The 17674-nt window shown below is 32.6% G+C and overlaps 1 long non-coding RNA gene across 4 annotated transcripts; it reads left to right on the forward strand.

Moving 5' to 3' along the window:
• Positions 1-14214: 14214 nt before the first annotated feature.
• LOC114185780 lies at positions 14215-16259 on the forward strand. Of its 4 annotated transcripts, none has more exons than XR_003604895.1 (5): positions 14215-14339; positions 14427-14551; positions 14871-15693; positions 15788-15863; positions 15950-16259. It is a non-coding gene; the product is annotated as an uncharacterized LOC114185780 (long non-coding RNA). The 4 variants fall into 4 exon arrangements; XR_003604893.1 differs by having other exon boundaries at positions 14871-15107; positions 15232-15863; XR_003604892.1 differs by having other exon boundaries at positions 14871-15863.
• The last annotated feature ends 1415 nt before the right edge of the window (positions 16260-17674 follow it).

Below are 17674 nucleotides of genomic sequence, written 5' to 3' on the forward strand. Positions count from 1 at the left end.
TATGCTATTAAACACTTAAATTGAGAGTATTAAACATTTTCAGGTGAAAGGAAAATATACAATAAATAACAATATTAAAAAATAATAGAAATATTCAAATGTGAGACATAAAAAAATTTTAATTGACATACATCATTTAACATAATTACTTAAAAGGTTATGATAAGTTAAAAAATATATTGGAGATGCGAATGAGTTTCATGACAAACTAAATAATTAGAAAAAATAAAAAATAAAAAGTGTATATATATATATATATATATATATATATATATATATATAATGTTACTTAATTAATTGTGAATATTTTAGTAATTTCAACAAGAATGAAGATATGGAGATGGCAGGTATTATGGCAGGGATATGTACATCCCTATAACGATCCCCATACCCAATTGAAAAGTCGGGAATTCCCCATATCCATACCCATACCCAGTCAATGTGGGGATTTCCTGTCAAAACGGGGACAGGTTCGGGCAATACCCATGGGGACAGGTTTATTTGCCATCTCTAGTCGACATTGATGGGCGTCCTTGGTGGATAAGTGGAAGGAGATCCATGGAGAATGCTTAGAATGAGTTGAAATGCAGCGAAATTGGAGAAGAAGGTGAAGTGAGCTCTCAAAAATGGAGGATTGGTGAAGATGAAGAGAAGAATTGGAACTATAATATGGAAGGTGGCTAGAGGAGATGCTGGAGAAGGATAGCCAAGTGTGCTTTCAAATAAGAGTAGAAGAAGTGGGGTGCTCTTAACAACTATGCTTCTACTTTTCAAATTCAAGAGTAACCCTTACATGTGCATAGGAAGCTATCATTTATAGTAGATTAGCTTCCTTAATGCAATTCAAATTAAGCACAAATGTAACAGAGATGTAGCTTGAATAACAAGCTTGATTGGAGGCAGTGTGATGTAAGAGATGAGGTATGATGGCACCAAGTGGCATGTCACACACTCCTTGCCATTGTCACACTCTCCTTGCTTTGGTCATATTTTGCTTGCTTATCTCTACATTTAGCACATTGCCAAGGATTCTTGGTCAAGAAGGAAATAGGGCTTAGCCCAATTTTATGCACCATGTAATCACACATGTTCTAGCTTATTTATTGAAAGCAAAACCTAAACAATGACCCAATTTAAATCTAAACTATGACTTTCCATGCATCAACTCATATTTTATAGATTTCTTTAGCCCATGTGAATAAAGTGAAAAACCCATCATTGACTTGATCATCTTGTGAGAGGCCCATGTGGATCTTCTTCATCATGCTTCTAGTGATTGGGCCTCGAGGTGGGCTTGGGCTTGTTGATGCATTTGGGCTTAGGCTTGTTGAGATCACATCATCCCCTCCCTATTGAAGAGGATTTGTCCTCAAATCAAGAGGGTTCTTCAAAGCCCACAGCAATCGAAGCTTGGTTCCACTATGATATTTTCAAAATTTAGATTTGAGTCAATCAAAGCAAATCTGAATTGCAGAAAGAAACACAAAACCCGTGAATGCTAGACTGATGTAGCGCCCAAACTTAATCAAAGATACTAAGCGAGCAATAGCACCAAAAAGCATGTATCAATCACGAAACATAACTCAATCAATGAATACAAACTACTCAAGACAAGATGCTAACATAGTCTATGCATTCACATGACCAAGCTTGAGTTTCCACATAGATATTGTGATACAAATCAGATAGCACAGTGGTGGAATGCTCATTAACTGCTTCGGTCTGAATCAAACATTGGCCAATAAATGAATTTCAGACAGCAACATATTGAATCAACAGAACACAAAAAGCAATTTGAATAGAAAAAATAAGAAAACCAGCACAAATGAAACACGAATTAGTGAAAAATCAAGCACTGCAGAACAATTTGCTAATGATCTAATAGTAAATTCAGAGCACGGAACATACACAACTCAAAATTACAAACTCAACACATGACAGAACATGCTCCAACATCTGATTGGTTTCTTGATATTGTATGAATAATGCATAATGCCTCTATATGAATATGAAGAGTTTGGTACTATATATGATATTTATGGTTTAAATTCCAAATTTTGTGATTAGTTGAGTCTAAATTATGCCATATGTGTTGCGCACATTTTTCAATTGCTGGTTATTGATGTTGGGATGTGAATTGGGCATGTTTGCTGGTGTCTGTTTGCGCAATAGTGTAAAAGTCTGTAATTCTCGCTCAAGCGAGCCAGGCTCGCCTAGGCGAGATTAGCAGAGAATCGAGTTTGTTTCTGCTCGAGCGTTTCGCTCGAGCAGAGAGTTTTGGTCTTCAGTGACAGGTCATCTCGCTTAGGCGAGTGTGCCTCACCTAAGCGAGAACTCGAGAGTGTTGGGAGCTTTTGCTTGAGCATCTCGCTCATGCGTGATGCCTTGTCTTGGATGAAAGCGCGTCTCGCTCAAGCGAAAGACCCTCGCCTAAGCGAGAATTCGATGGATGATGGGTTCTGTTTAAACCCGCCGCCTAGGCGAGGCACATTAGTTCTGGATGAAGGACCGTCTCGCCCAAGCGAGAAGGAGCTCGCTTAAGCGAGAGTTCATGGACTACTACTGTGCAACATGCTCGTTCAGGCAAGTGAGCCTAGCTTAAGCGAGATAGGCTTGGGTGTTTGGACAAAGACTTTTAGCCTAAGCAAAGAAGAGTACAAAGGGTGTATTTCAAGGCAATCAATAATGTTGTATTAGTTTGGTTATGTTTGATTCGTGATGCGTTGTCTACAAGGCTTCTAAGAGATCTCAAAGGTGGGCTTGCTGGTGTTTCTTGTGTTGTGGCTCGGAACGTATCCCTTGAGTTATGGCTTGGGATAGGGTTAAGCACGTGACATTCTCTAAGTTGTGGATCGGAATGACGTCCCTTGAGTTGTGGCTCAGGATAACGGATGAACACGAGGAACTCTTGAGTTGTGGCTCGGGTTGGCGAGTGTTGTCGGTGTGATTGTGCTGGTTGTGACTAGTATGAATGGGTCTTGATAGATTGCCCTCCTCAGTAAATAGCTGACGAGTTTGGTAGCTTGGGATGTTACGAACTATGTTCGTATTGGGAACTTCACCTGGTGTTACGATGTGTGATCCGTAGCATGGTTTCCCGCATGTGCTCTATCGGTTGTGGCCGATAGGTATGACAACAAGACATCATGAGGTACTCACAAGAAGATGTAGAACACGGTCAACATGGTTGTGGCCATGTGGAAGGAAATGATGAGATTCCTTTGATGTTTCTAGATATCAAATCATGGTTGTGGCCATGTGAGATCAAAGGGTGATTTTCCTTTGATGTGCTTATGATATCAAAATATGGTTGTGACCATGTGGGGGGAAGGAAGGGAATTTTCTTTGGTATAATTAATTGGATATATAATTTTTTATATACATATGATTGTTTGGTATTAAGTCACCCTATCTGCTTGTGTTTGGCGATGATCGTGTACGCGGTACACGGGAGCATATGATATTGCAGGTGGTTCTGGTGAGGTATAGGCTCAGAGCGTGAGCTAGCTTGGGAATTTATCAGAGTATTAATATGTTTTGGAATAGTTGTAATAAGTTATATTATTAGACTTGGATTTTTTTATTATGAATTTTTATGTTGATTTATAGTAGAAGTTTTGAGAATATTCATTACTATTATAAAGTTTTAAATTTCTCACGTTTTTGGGAAATGATGTTTTATTAAATGAAGTTATTTATATTTTCTTTATGATATTAATTAAATCCGTAATATCCATTCGGGATGTTACAATTATAGTGGTGGCTTTATCTTAATCTCCTTCTATATTAGGTAAAGGTGTGAATGAACCTTAATTCGAAGACAAAAAGTAAAGAAGTATCTCAACCTTAGCATATATCACTAAGGCAAAAATAATTTTTTTCTTTGGCTGTGGGAGTTAATGTTTTATTTATAGTGAAATCAGTTACATCTTAAAGATAACTGGTCATCTTTTAGATATATGTTTTTACAATATATCTTTTCAGAGTTCATTTAAAATAATAACCATCAAAAAATAATAACTACCCTAAAATAATAATAATAATAATAATAATAATAATAATAATAATTCCCCTACAACAACTTATAATAACTATTGTATTTTGGTTTACAATAACAACTAAATATATAAACACCTAATTGAGATATGCCTTTCTGACTTGAATTGTCGCCTGATTCCTTGACCTATTGAGTACCTTGATTTATTAGAGATCCTCTGCATCCGGGAGGGCACATAACTCTCCAACTTTTGAGCTTCTATCTCTATACAATAGGAGCGAGAAAGTTGCTCTTTCAATAACTGTCGTTTGCAGTTCCCCATACTTCATCATTACTTTTTAACTAATTCTGAATAGGTCGTCTATTTTGTGAGCTCTCAGCATTACACATTTTACCTGAATAGGTCATTTGTTTGGTGAGGTATCAGCATTATATACATTTAACCTGAATAGATCGGCCGGTTGACGAGCTTTCTACATCAAGCAACTTGTAAAATCAATTACACTAAGTTAGTCGGTTGGTTGACGAGTTCTCAACATCAAGCAATTTCTAAAATCAATTAAACTGAGTAGGTCAACTAGTTGACGAACTTTGTACATCAAGTAACTTGTAAAATCAATTACACTGAGTAGGTTAAGTAGGTCAGCTGGTTGACGAGTTCTCAACATCAAATAACTAAAAATCAAGTAAACTGAATAGGTCGGCTAAATGGTGAGCTCTCAGTATCGAGCCATTTTTAAATTTTAAAATCAATTATACTAAGTAGGTCGACTAAATGGAAAGCTCTCAATATCAAACAATTTCTAAAAGTATATTGAGTAGGTTGGCTAAATGGCGAGCTCTTAGTACCAATTACGGGCCCTACCACATGTATGACAAAAGATATGTTGAGGGCTCTTCTCGCTCATAACCTTGTAGTGCTCTATATCTTTCTAGTACCTAACTTAACACCAAGCACGTAGCTTGACATCAGGTGTGTAGCTTGACATCAAGCACATAGCCCAAAATCAAGCACGTAGCTTGGCATCATCAAGCGTGTACCTTGGCATCATCAAGCATGTAGCCTAACTGTTATATTTTATATAATTTTATAATATAAAATTATTATTCTCTATGTTGTTGTTATTATGGATTAGCGTTAATAATAAATTAAGTTATTTGTTAATATTAATTATTGTATGGGTAATATATATAATTTTGGGTATTCTGATGAACGATCCGTGATGGGGTTGGATTGTTTAATAAATGGTCTGTGATGGGTTTGAATAATCAGATACATTTTGAGAGGTCCCTGGTCTCTATTGAGGGGTTATAAAACTGATACCATTAGTCAGTTTTTAAGTAACAACGTAAAACACTCTTACGTTTGAGAATACATATCAGAAAGAGAACAGTAACATCTCATACTACGTGCTTCCATGGATCCTTCATTAATTTCAGATACACAATTTTTAACTCATACTTGAATATATTGTATTATTGTATCTTATACATATTTTATTTCTATTAATTGATATCAGAGCATATAAGATACAAAATATAATTATTCTTTTGGAAAGTGTGTCATAATTTTCATAATTTTTCATTCTTACGGAATACCTTAACTTTTGATTGCATTCAAAATTTGATTAAGGAGTTTAATTATTTATTAATTATTGGTCTGATGTAGTTTAATTAATATTATCAAAGCACCAAATTTGGAACCCTAATTAGGAGTAAAATCCCCTTTCTGGAATTTCACGATCTGTGCTCGTGAGATTTTTTATTGTTTTTCAAAACCTAATATATCAATATCAATTGGTTTTTGGATAAATCAATATTCGAAATCAAAGCCCCAAATCATTGTGCATCACGTTTCAAAGCCCTAAATCAAAGCCAGGTTTCTCTCGTTTGACCACCAACCATTTTCATTTTCTCTTTCACGAGAAATGTTTGACACTGCATCCCGACGCTGCTCGATCTGCGTGGTGATGGTCTGCGTTATGCGCAGCAGCAGTGATCATCGTTTTCATCACGGAGCAGTGGTTCGCGTCGACGTTATGCTCAACAGTGGTTCGTTGTGGATGATGGTCACTTTTGGTGGCTTATGTTTCGCACCAATGGCCCACGTGCACCAGATTTATGTACATCTTTTTGAATCTTTGAAAACAATGAACACTGCATTGACTATAGGAAAAGAACCCCGTAACTACGGGAATAATAATAACAATTAATAATATAATTATATTTAATAATAATAAAATAAATAAATAAATAATTAAATTAATAATAATAATTATTATTATTATTATTTCATGCATTATATAATTTATTATATTTTTGTTAAGCATGATATAATTTTATATAATTGTTAATTCACCTATCGTGGGTACAATTGTATGAAATTTTGTGAGAACGACATAATTTAAATATTTAATTAATTAATTTGATATTACATTAATATTAATTATACCCCATCGGTATTTTATTATTAATGCATTTTACTTTTCTTGATACAATGTATTTTTTGAATTTTATTATGTCACGTATTTGTCTTGTACCCTATCGGTATTAGATTTCTTTTGACATGAGATGTGCATTGTATTTTATTATATTTTATATTTTATTATATTTCTTAATTATTATGATTCGGGACCCTTAGGCGGGATCATAGTGAATGAGAAATAATTTGATATCATAGGCATATTTTGCTGTGTATTCAGAAACATTTATTTTGTTTATTTACACAATAAGTGTGTATTAAATGTTTCTTTGTTATTTTGATACCAGCTTCTTTGCCTATGCCATTGACTTCGGTCAAAACTTTAAATGGGACAAATTTTGAGGACTGGAAAGAATTTTTGGATTTGTATCTAGTAATTACCAACATGGATTTTTCTTTGAGAGAAGCAGAACCTTCAGCTCTTACGCCTGAGTCCACTACTGTCCAGAGAGCTTCTCGTGAAAAATGGGAACACTCGAACAGGGTGTGCCTGATGGTGATGAGATATACCATGGAGAAGTCTATTCGACAGAGCATTCTAGATAATGACAATGCTAAGGATTTTATGAGATCAGTTGGTGAGAAGTTTAAAACTTTTGATAAAGCTCAAAAGGGTCAATATCTGTCACTTCTTGAGAAGACCAAATATGATGGTGTCAATGGTGTTCGTGAGCATATGATGAAGCTTGTGCACTATTATAACAAACTCAAATCTCTAAAGGTAGATCTTGGTGATAGTTACTTGATTTGGCAGGTTATGGAATCTCTTCCTTCTCAGTTTGATGTGTTGAAGACTTCTTACAACACTCAGAAGGAGGAATGGACAATTGATGAAATGATAGCTATTATTACTCCTCAGCAAAATGGAGTTGCAGAAAGGAGGAATCACACTCTTTTGGAGATGGTGAGATGTATGTTGAGTCATTCCTCTTTACCAGATTTCTTTTGGGGAGATGCTTTAAGGACTATTGTGTATATTCTTAATCAAGTACCTAACAAGTCTGTTTCAAAGACTCCTAATGAACTCATGTCTGGGAAGAAGCCAAGTTTGAGACATTTCCATGTGTGGGGTTGTAAGGCGAAGGTGAGGCCTTATAATCCTCAGTTAAAAAAACATGATCTCAAGATTGTCAGTGGGTTCTTTATTGGTTATTGTGTGGGTTCTCGTGGTAGCAGGTTTTATTGTCCTTCTCACTCTATGCGGGTTATTGAGTCTGACCATGCGATATTCTTTGAGGATGATTTGGACAGTGGGAGCAATACACCACGACCAGTCACTTTTAGAGAATACCGTGTTGTTATTCCCATGTCATCCATTTATCTTCCTGCAGATAATGTCATTTCAGTTGTCTGTGATGAAAATGAATTTGTTCCAGATCTTGTGGATGCCACATCACCTGTAGTAGATGAACAAGTTCATGATGATGTTGTTGAAGAAATTTCTTTGAGGAGATCTCAAAGAGTACGCAGGTCTTCTATATCTGATGATTATCTAGTGTATCTTCAAGAGCATGAATATGATCTAAATAATGTTGATGATCCTACTACTTTTGAAGAGGCTATCTCTAATTCTCATGGTGATGATTGGTTAAATGCTATGCCTGATGAGTTAGCTTCTATGGCCCATAATGATGTTTGGGATCTTGTGGATTTGCCACTAGGTTGTAAACCAGTTGGGTGTAAATGGGTCTTCAAGACTAAGTGTAGTCCAGATGGAAAAGTTGAAAGGTATAAAGCCAGACTTGTAGCAAAAGGCTATAGTTAGAGGGATGGCATTGATTATAAGGAGACTTTCTCACCGATCTCTACTAAGGATGCTTTTCGTGTTGTTATGGCTTTAGTAGCTCATTTTGATTTGGAGCTTCATCAAATGGATGTCAAAACAGCTTTTTTGAATGGAGATTTATTTGAAGAAGTGTATATGGTTCAACCTAATGGTTTTGCTAAAAAAGGTAAGGAGCATTTGGTTTGCAGGTTGAAGAAGTTTATTTATGGACTAAGACAAGCTTCTAGGCAATGGTATTTGAAATTTGATCAGGTGATCACTTCTTTTGGCTTCAAGGAAAAGGCCTCAGATCAATGCATTTACTTGAAGAAAAATGGGAGTCATTTCATCATTCTTGTTTTATATGTTGATGATATTCTTCTTACTAGTAGCAGTGTTGAACTTTTGATTGAGAAAATTTATACTAAATAGCCACTTTGATATGAAGGACCTTGGTGATGTTTCTGTTGCTTTGGGCATTCAAATCTCTCGTGACAGGTCACGTGGCATTCTTGGTTTGTCTCAAAGAGGATACATTGATAAAGTCCTCAAGAGGTTTAACATGCATTCTTGCTCCTCATGTGCAGCACCTGTTCAAAAAGGTGACAAACTCTCCAAATCTCAGTGTCCTCAAAATGATAATGACAAAGTTGAAATGAAAAAAGTCCCATATGCTTCCGCTGTTGGTAGTTTAATGTATGCTCAAGTTTGTACTCGTCCCGATATTGCTTTTACTGTTAATGCTTTAGGGAGATACTTGAGTGATCCAGGTTTGGATATCTGGAAAGCTGTTAAAAAGGTCTTTAGATATTTGCAGGGAACTAAGGATCATATGTTGACCTTTAAGAAGTCTGATCAACTTCAGGTCATTGGTTATTCTGATTCTGATTTTGCTGGTTGCCCTGACGACCGAAAACCTACTTCTGGCTTTATTTTTATGTTGGCAGGAGGAGCCATTTCTTGGAAGAGTGTTAAACAAACTCTTACAGCTACTTCCACTATGGATGCATAGTATGTTGCTTGTTATGAAGGTACTTGTCAAGCTGTGTGGCTTAAAAATTTGATTTCTGGCTTTCAAATTGTTGAAAGTATTTCTAGGCCACTTGTGATATATTGTGACAACACTGTTGCCGTCCATTTATCTCAAAACAACAGAAGTTCTACTCGCTCAAAGCATTTTGATATAAAATTTTTGTTTGTTAGAGAGAAAGTTTTGGATTATCAAACTCGGATTGATCATACTGCTACAGAAAATATGTTAGCAGACCCACTAACTAAAGGCTTATCTGTTGGTGTTTTTCAAAATCATGTAACTCATATGGGTGTGGTTAAGTCTTTTGATGTATTGGGTTAGTAGGAGTCTGAGATTTACACTTTATATTATTATGGTTTTCATGAGATGTAAATTTGTTAATGACGTCAGTTTTGTTACATCTTTTCTCTTTCTACATAGAGAATTTATGAACCATTTTGGGATCACATATTTATTATGTTTGTTTTTATTCTATATATTATCCATTATTTAAGAAATCTAAGCATATGGTAAGTATCCCTATCAGATATTATCTTTGTGATTCATGTTTATATTTCTTAATTGGTATTTGTACTTATGTTGCAATTAATATAATTAATTAATTTATTAATGTTATCCAAGTGGGAGAATGTTATATTTTATATAATTTTATTATATAAAATTATTATTCCCTATGTTGTTATTATTATGGATTAGCATTAATAATAAATTAAGTTATTTGTTAATATTAATTATTGTATGGGTAATATATATATATATATATATATATATATATATATATATATATATATAATTTTGGGTATTCTGCTGAACGATCTGTGATGGGGTTGGATTGTTTAATAAACGGTCTGTGATGGGCTTGAATAATCAAATACATTTTGAGAGGTCCCTGATCTCTACTGAGGGGTTATAAAACTGATACCCATTAGTCAGTTTTTAAATAACAACGTAAAACACTCTTACGTTTGAGAATACCTATCAAAAAGAACAGTACAGTAGCATCTCATACTACGTGCTTCCATGAATCCTTCATTAATTCCAGATACACAATTTTAATTTTTAACTCATACTTGAATATATTGTATTATTGTATCTTATACATATTTTATTTCTATCACTAACATCATAAAGCGTGTAGCTTGGCATTATCAAGCATATAGATTGGCATTAGACACATAGCTTGATATCATCAAGCACGTAGCTTGGCATCAGGCGCATAGCCTAGCATCATCAAGCACGTAACTTGGCATCAGGTGTGTAGCCTGACATCATCAAGCATGTAGCTTGGCATCATCAAGCGCGTACCCTGAACATATGGTTTTGATTAAGCAGTTATCCTTCTACTCTTTACTAAGCCCTCGATCTCTTCATAATTCATCACTTGATTGGTTTGAGTATATTCAACCATTTTCCTAAGCTGAAGATATCAAATTTGTAGTAACAAGTGCTGAAGAGATGAATCTTACCTTGAGATCGACACTAAAAGGATAGGTCTTACACTTGCCGAGCTGTGAATCAGTCTTACATTTTGCCGAATTGTGAATTAGTCTTACATTTTGGGGAGTTTGTAAATTTCTTTCACGAGTTACTTTGACCACATTGCTTTGATGGCCTAGTTTTATAGTAAGTGAAGAACCTTGTGACACGTTTGAATTTCATTTATCCAACATTAAACCTTATTTGTAACTCAAGTGAATCCCTTTAAAAATGTATATCTCCAATTTCATCCGTAACATTTTACCTTCGTTTTCTCGTTCCTAGACACATAAACATACATATCCAAGGTTACTTGTTATCCAAGGAGCCATGATGTACCAAAAGAATGATATTGTATTTGTTGCGTCCAAGGTTTCATTCAATCTTAGTTGCAACTTCAAATAGGAGTTGTCCTGTTTTCTCCGAATTCATGACTGGATTTTCGTCTATTTCCATTTGCTTCGAAGGTTTTGTTTAGTTGAATCTCTTAAAGGAGAAAGGAACATTAACTATAACTTGTATTCTTAATCTTATTGTGCACATATGTCCTTACATAGTGGCCCAAAATCATACATACGCAAAATTTTACATAACTTGTTTTTTCAAAATTTATAGAAATAGATTTATGTGAGAAAATGTATATTGGAAATTTCAAGTGTAAGTTTTTACCATGAGTTTCAATGACCGGTACTACTCTAAAACATATATTAGTGCAGTTTTGTTATGATTATGCTTTGTGAATTTAGGAAGAAGTTTAGATATGTGAGATATTGGGTTGGTGTGGTATCTACTATGATTGTATTTGAACATATTTTTATCTTATTGAAATTCTCACTTCTCTTTTTGCACTTCTCTTTTTCCTTTAAGCCAACGGCATTCCCCATTATTAACCACCCATTTCATAGAATTATTTGTGTGTCTAAAGGAGTAATGTTTAGATGAAAAAAAGAAAATAATTGGAAGACGATAATAAAAAAGATAGTTTGTTTAAAGGAACAGAAATAAGAAAGGAAGAAAACAGATAATGTATATTTGTTTGTTTGGATAAATTGAAAAGAGTGCAAAAATATAATAATTTCTTGCATTAACGAGTGATAGTGGTGAAGTTATTGATCACATCACAGAATTTCTCTGATCCCTTTAATTAATTCTAACAAATAGCATGAGAAGCCAAGAATTTCGCCACGTATGGAGTCGAAGGTGAAATAATTTCTGCTCGGGCAAAAGGTTTTCCTGGTATCACCATCTCTGCATCCGGTACTGAACAACAATATCAAAAGCTGATATTTTAAATTTGTTGAAGGATAATGATAACAATGGCCAACCTTTTGGGGTGATTTACAATTAAACATAGGCCAAAGCTGTGATGACTTTATTTCTGACCATATGTTGGAAATTGTTAAACACTCACTAGCCCTAATTTGTAGTTTTGGTGATCCGTCAACTCAATTTTTGGTTTTTTCTTATTTATTTAATAATGTAACTTTTTTGAAAAATTAAAAATTAACATATAATTTTAAATTTTAAATTAATTATTGTATTTATTTTGTATACTGTGATTTATTAGTTAAAATACTTATGCTAATTCAATCTAATTTGACAAATAAAAAATAAGTAAACTAATAATTTGAATACAAAAATATTTCAAATATTTAAATAAACAACAACTGAAATTAATTTTTGTTAGTGTATATATGGGATAATTCATCATTTTCTTACTTATTGTCAAAAAGTAAGTTATGAATCAGAAAATAAAAATTTACAATCTTTATTCTTTTTCAAAATGTTGATGAATATTTGAATGTAGATTAACTAATCATTTTCCTATAAACTTTATAGTTACAAAGAACAAATTAACTGATCATTATATTTTATAAATTTCATAGAAGCAATAACTTTTGGATAACAATGAAAAATTCTAGACTTAAATATGAACAATTATAGGAGATATCTTAATACAAATGTCATGCACATTTAATGTCTGAGTCAAGATTTTTTTAGTGTAGATCTTTTGGTGTTATTTTTTTATTGAAGATTAATGTAGATATTTTAAATTTTTTTAATATATTTTAAAATATTAAAATTAATAAATATATTTTAAGACATGTTAAAAAGAACAACATCCATTAGATGAATCAAAATTCATTTGATGGTATCTACACGAGTTCTTGAGCTCCAACATATAATTGGTAAAATCTCTTCATATACCAAATGCTTTGTTGGTCATCCAAACTTTATGCCATACTCATCCCACTCACTTTATACTGCTACACAGTCATCTCCAGAAACTATGTAGCAGTCCTCAATTTTTACATTTGTGCAAGAGTCTAATACCAAAATAACAAGTAATAAAGTTGAGTTATGTGTAAAACTTCTTTTAACCACATTTTAAAACTAAGAAATGGAAAATGATTTATAAACTCCAAAATTGTGTATTGACACCTAATAACAAAAATAACAGGTTTACAAGAAATTGAGATTCTTTATTCAGTTTTTTGGTAATGTAGCATTAAAAATACATTACATTTATTGATAATATATTTTAAAATTTCAAAATGCGTGATCATTAAAACTTCAAATAATAAACATATAAAATCCAAATTAATAAAAAGAATAAAAAGATATAAACCGATTTAAATTATTAATGATAATGTTGTTAATAATTTGAAGTACTTTTATAAGTTCCGAAATTCTATTCTCCTCTTTCATGTATATAATTATTGCATATATTCAAGAGTAGTTTTGTTAAAATGTTAATTAGTGTGATTGAAAAAAAAAATTATAGGGAAAATAATGTAAAAGGGAAAAAGGAAAAAATTCCAAAGACATGCAGTAAAAATAGATATAATAATTTTGAATTCTCACAATTTTTACAAAATATTTTAAGCAGAGTTGTTTTCTTTCTTTGAAAACATTGCTTTTCCCGCTTTAAGTTTATGTTTGGCTTAAATTCTAAAAATTGACTCTATATAAAATTTACTATTTTTTTTTTTTGTGTGGAGAAATTGAGTCTTAATATTATACTAATCACGGGAGAAAATATAATTGAAAATTTAACTTTTAAGTTTACCTAGCATATCAATAGAAATGTCTTATCTTTTCACATAAATGTTTTTCTAATATTTTTCCATTTTATTTTATCTAATTATAATAAAGTAAAGTATTTATTATTAATGGTGAAATAATTTCCATTCAACCTATTTTTATTTATAAATTTAACTTAAATTTAAAAGTAGCCAAATAATATAGAAAAAAAAACAGGTTAATATTAACACACATTTGAAATATAAAATATAATTAAATTGTATAAATGAAAATAAATTGAAATTAATTGGACATTCAAAAATAAGATTAAAATTTAAGTAACATATTTTATTACAAATGAAATGTAAAGCAAGAACACGTATAAGGTTAAAAAAATAATTAGAATCATACAATAATATATAAATCACCAAATTAATACTCATTCTCCGCTACCAGTGGTTTCCTCCTCCGTCGTCGACGTCGATACCTTGCTGGCCACGAAAGGCGAATCAACCACCAAGCTACGACCTCAGCGACGACAAAGGCCGACCACCACGAACAGGTTCATTCCTAACTCGTCTTTTGCTTCCCTAACACTCTGATTTGTAGCCCTAATCCTAATTTTGATTTCCCCTCATTGGAGTCGAAGGTATCTGCCATTGGTGTTTGTGTGATCCAACCCCCAATTTCGAGCCATTCTGTGGTTGGTGTTGCTGTGATTTATCCCATTTAGATTTCATAGCTGTTGCCGGAAAAGGCTTCTCTGGATTAGAGGTGACCATATAGAGCCTTTCATTTTATTTTAATGAACAATTGTTTTGGTAGTAAATTGTTGTAATTATTTGCTGCAAATTTAATTGAGATGTTTCTGGGCTGCCATGTATTTGTGTTGTGTTGCTGTTTTGAGCTCACAGTGTAGCGGTCTGTTTTCAGCACATTGCTGTTAGTGAGTTACCACACCACACCACACACATTCTTTTGCTGGGCTGTTTTTAGTTTCATAGTCATTTACAAAGAGATATGAAATCTTACAAATTCCTTTCATATCAGTGTATAGATTGTCATTTTACATTTTTTTGATTTGTTTTGGCAGATGATTAGAAAAAATCTGACAGATGTGCCTAGACAGGATGTGTTAAACTATTATGGGGCTGTGAAAGCTGGTTGATTCAGCTGTTTAGAGATTGTTGTATGAGACTATATGCCAATTATAATGATTTTGTCAATTGGCATTGAACCAAAACTCTGGCCACTCAAATAAAATTTGTCTTGTCTTAGTGTAGAATCATGTGTTTATCAGAGCAAGACATTCTTTTGACCTCTAATGAAGGTTGTTCCTATTGTTCTTATCTACAAACTATTCATTTTGTAATTGTATACATCATCCTGGAAGAACTCCATTTGATTTTGTTGTGTTAGTTATTGAACATACAAGGCTTTATCCATTATTCTAGGCTTGAAAGAAAGAAGAGAGACTTTAATTCTGTAGAGAAGAGAATGGACTCCATTGTCAATGTGGCAGTGGAAGAGATATGTAGTGGAATTGAAGATGGAATCACTCTTGCAGCCTTATGGGTCAAACTTCAAGGCTCACCCACTCTTTCATCCTCCAATCTCCATTTGAACCGCACCGTCAAAAGAGCCATATGGAGGAACCTCCTTTGCATTCCGGGTCTTCGTTTTGAACCACAACCATCTTCTTCGGAATTGGAGGATGCTGAGAAGGTCAATATAAAGATTTTTCCTCAATTGAGCCTTGTTGACAAAGGTTTGAGTTTGAAATTACTAAATTCAACTCCCCAGAAGAGGAGGAGGAGGAGGATGCAAATGGAACCACATTTCAAACAGATGTTCTAAAGGATTATTCACCTCAAATGAAAGCTATTTGTGACAAACTTGCAAAAGCCAATGGCAAGGTTCATTTTCATTCAGTTCTCTTTTAAGTTACCTTCCACTGCAGCTAATACACTCATTTATGCTCGCGTTTTTATTGCGATATATTTCTTCAAGGTTCTTCTTGTGTCGGATATTAAAAATGATCTTGGTTACTGTGGATCGCGTCCAAGACAAAAGGGCTTGGAGACAAGTATGTTTTCTCTGACTTTGAACTTACCAAATTATGATTATGTCTTCTGCTATTTCTAGATTCCCTTATTGCTCTTGTGTGACCAGATTTCTCAAAGGTTGAAAGCAGATGATATTGTGGAGCAGTTTGATGCTAAGGTGAATGGCAGGGTTGGTTAGTTTACACTGTATCATTACTTTTATGTCTCATTTTGATGATTTTTTAGTCTCTGCAATGTCTCTCTTGGAAAGCATTGCAAATCATCTTCTTCTTATGGAGAGGAAATTCAACTTATCAAGTAAAGATTTGTTTATTAGTGCTGCGTCTCCTTGATGATTCCATAAATTTGAATATTATTGCCTTTTCACTTCAAATATATTGGGTGTTAAATGTAAACAGATATGTATTCTTAGTTATAACTTGTATTCTTAATCTTATTGTGCTCGCATGTCCTTATATATGAAAAATGTTACGTAACTTGTTTTTCAAAATTTATAGAAATAGATTTATATCTTGGCATTGTACGGTAAGAATGTGAGAAAGTATATATCGGAAATTCAAAGTATAAGATTAAGTGTTTCATTAGATAGAGGTGAAAAAATTAATTATTATATAAAAAGGAAGATTTATAAATGGGTTACATATATGTTTTTTTGTCCTTATACTTTGATACAAAATTGAACCTGATTCTGATACTAAAATGATACTATCCTTATTAGAAAGATGATAATCTTTTCTATCTTTGAATATATTGGATGATATCGGTCTATAGGTAAGTTTAATTTTGTTTTAAATTCTTAAAATTTTAGAGTGAATTTGTTTTTTATCTCTTCATTAAAATTAAAATATTTTATTTATTTTACCCTAAAAAGATGAGATGAAATGGGTTGATAAAAGGAATAATAAGGAGCGTGGTTCTTGGGAATCTCCTCTAATTCAATAGGGATAGTTTATTAGGCACCCGCTTTTAACAAAAGAAAATAATTAGGGAGGATTTATCATACAAGGTCATGTTTGTGATAATTCCAATGAAGAACTAAAATTAATTTCTATTTTCTTTCACTAAATTTTTAAATAAAGACATTTTCATTTGTATTTTTTTCTTTTTCTTTGATTTTTTAAAACAGTTCTTATCCTCAGCTCCGAATAAAAAATGTGTATTTTAATGTTAAGAGAATGGATGATGTGATTGTTAGGATTCGGTAGTTACTATTAGGTCAAAAATTATAGTTTTTAGTTAGGATGTAACTTTTTTCGTTTAAGAGTGTAACACAAGTTCAAACATTACAATTCAATTGTAATCCGATCTATTTGGTCTTTGTCACGTGATAATTGATATCACCTTCAACAGTAACAGTGATATGTATTAAACACTATAATTTTATTTATTTTGGTACATTGTTCAACGAAAAATAAATGCATGAATTTAACAATTTAACAAGAGAAATCAATGTTATTTGTTTGAAAGATATAAAGGTCAAAGTAAAAAATTTGATCAAAAAGTTTATATAAATTTGTGAATGATTTAATGGATATGATAAAAAAATATTTTAATAGATTAAAATTAATTTAAAATAAAATAAAAACATTATTTGTTGAAAATAATTTATTAAATATTACATTGTAATAAAATTAATATTATTGTCATTATTATTTTATTTAGATGTTGTGTTATTTTTTTATTAATTTTATTTTTAGATACCTTTTATTTCATTATTTCAATGTTTCATGTGCAGTTTTTAACGGTGTCATGCACAATTTAATAAAAATGAAAAATACTCTGGTCAAATAACATTGCATAAATAATATTACTCATTCCGCGTGTTCCCTCA

Source organism: Vigna unguiculata, chromosome 5 (genome assembly GCF_004118075.2).
Source record: "Vigna unguiculata cultivar IT97K-499-35 chromosome 5, ASM411807v1, whole genome shotgun sequence".
Taxonomy (NCBI): domain Eukaryota; kingdom Viridiplantae; phylum Streptophyta; class Magnoliopsida; order Fabales; family Fabaceae; genus Vigna; species Vigna unguiculata.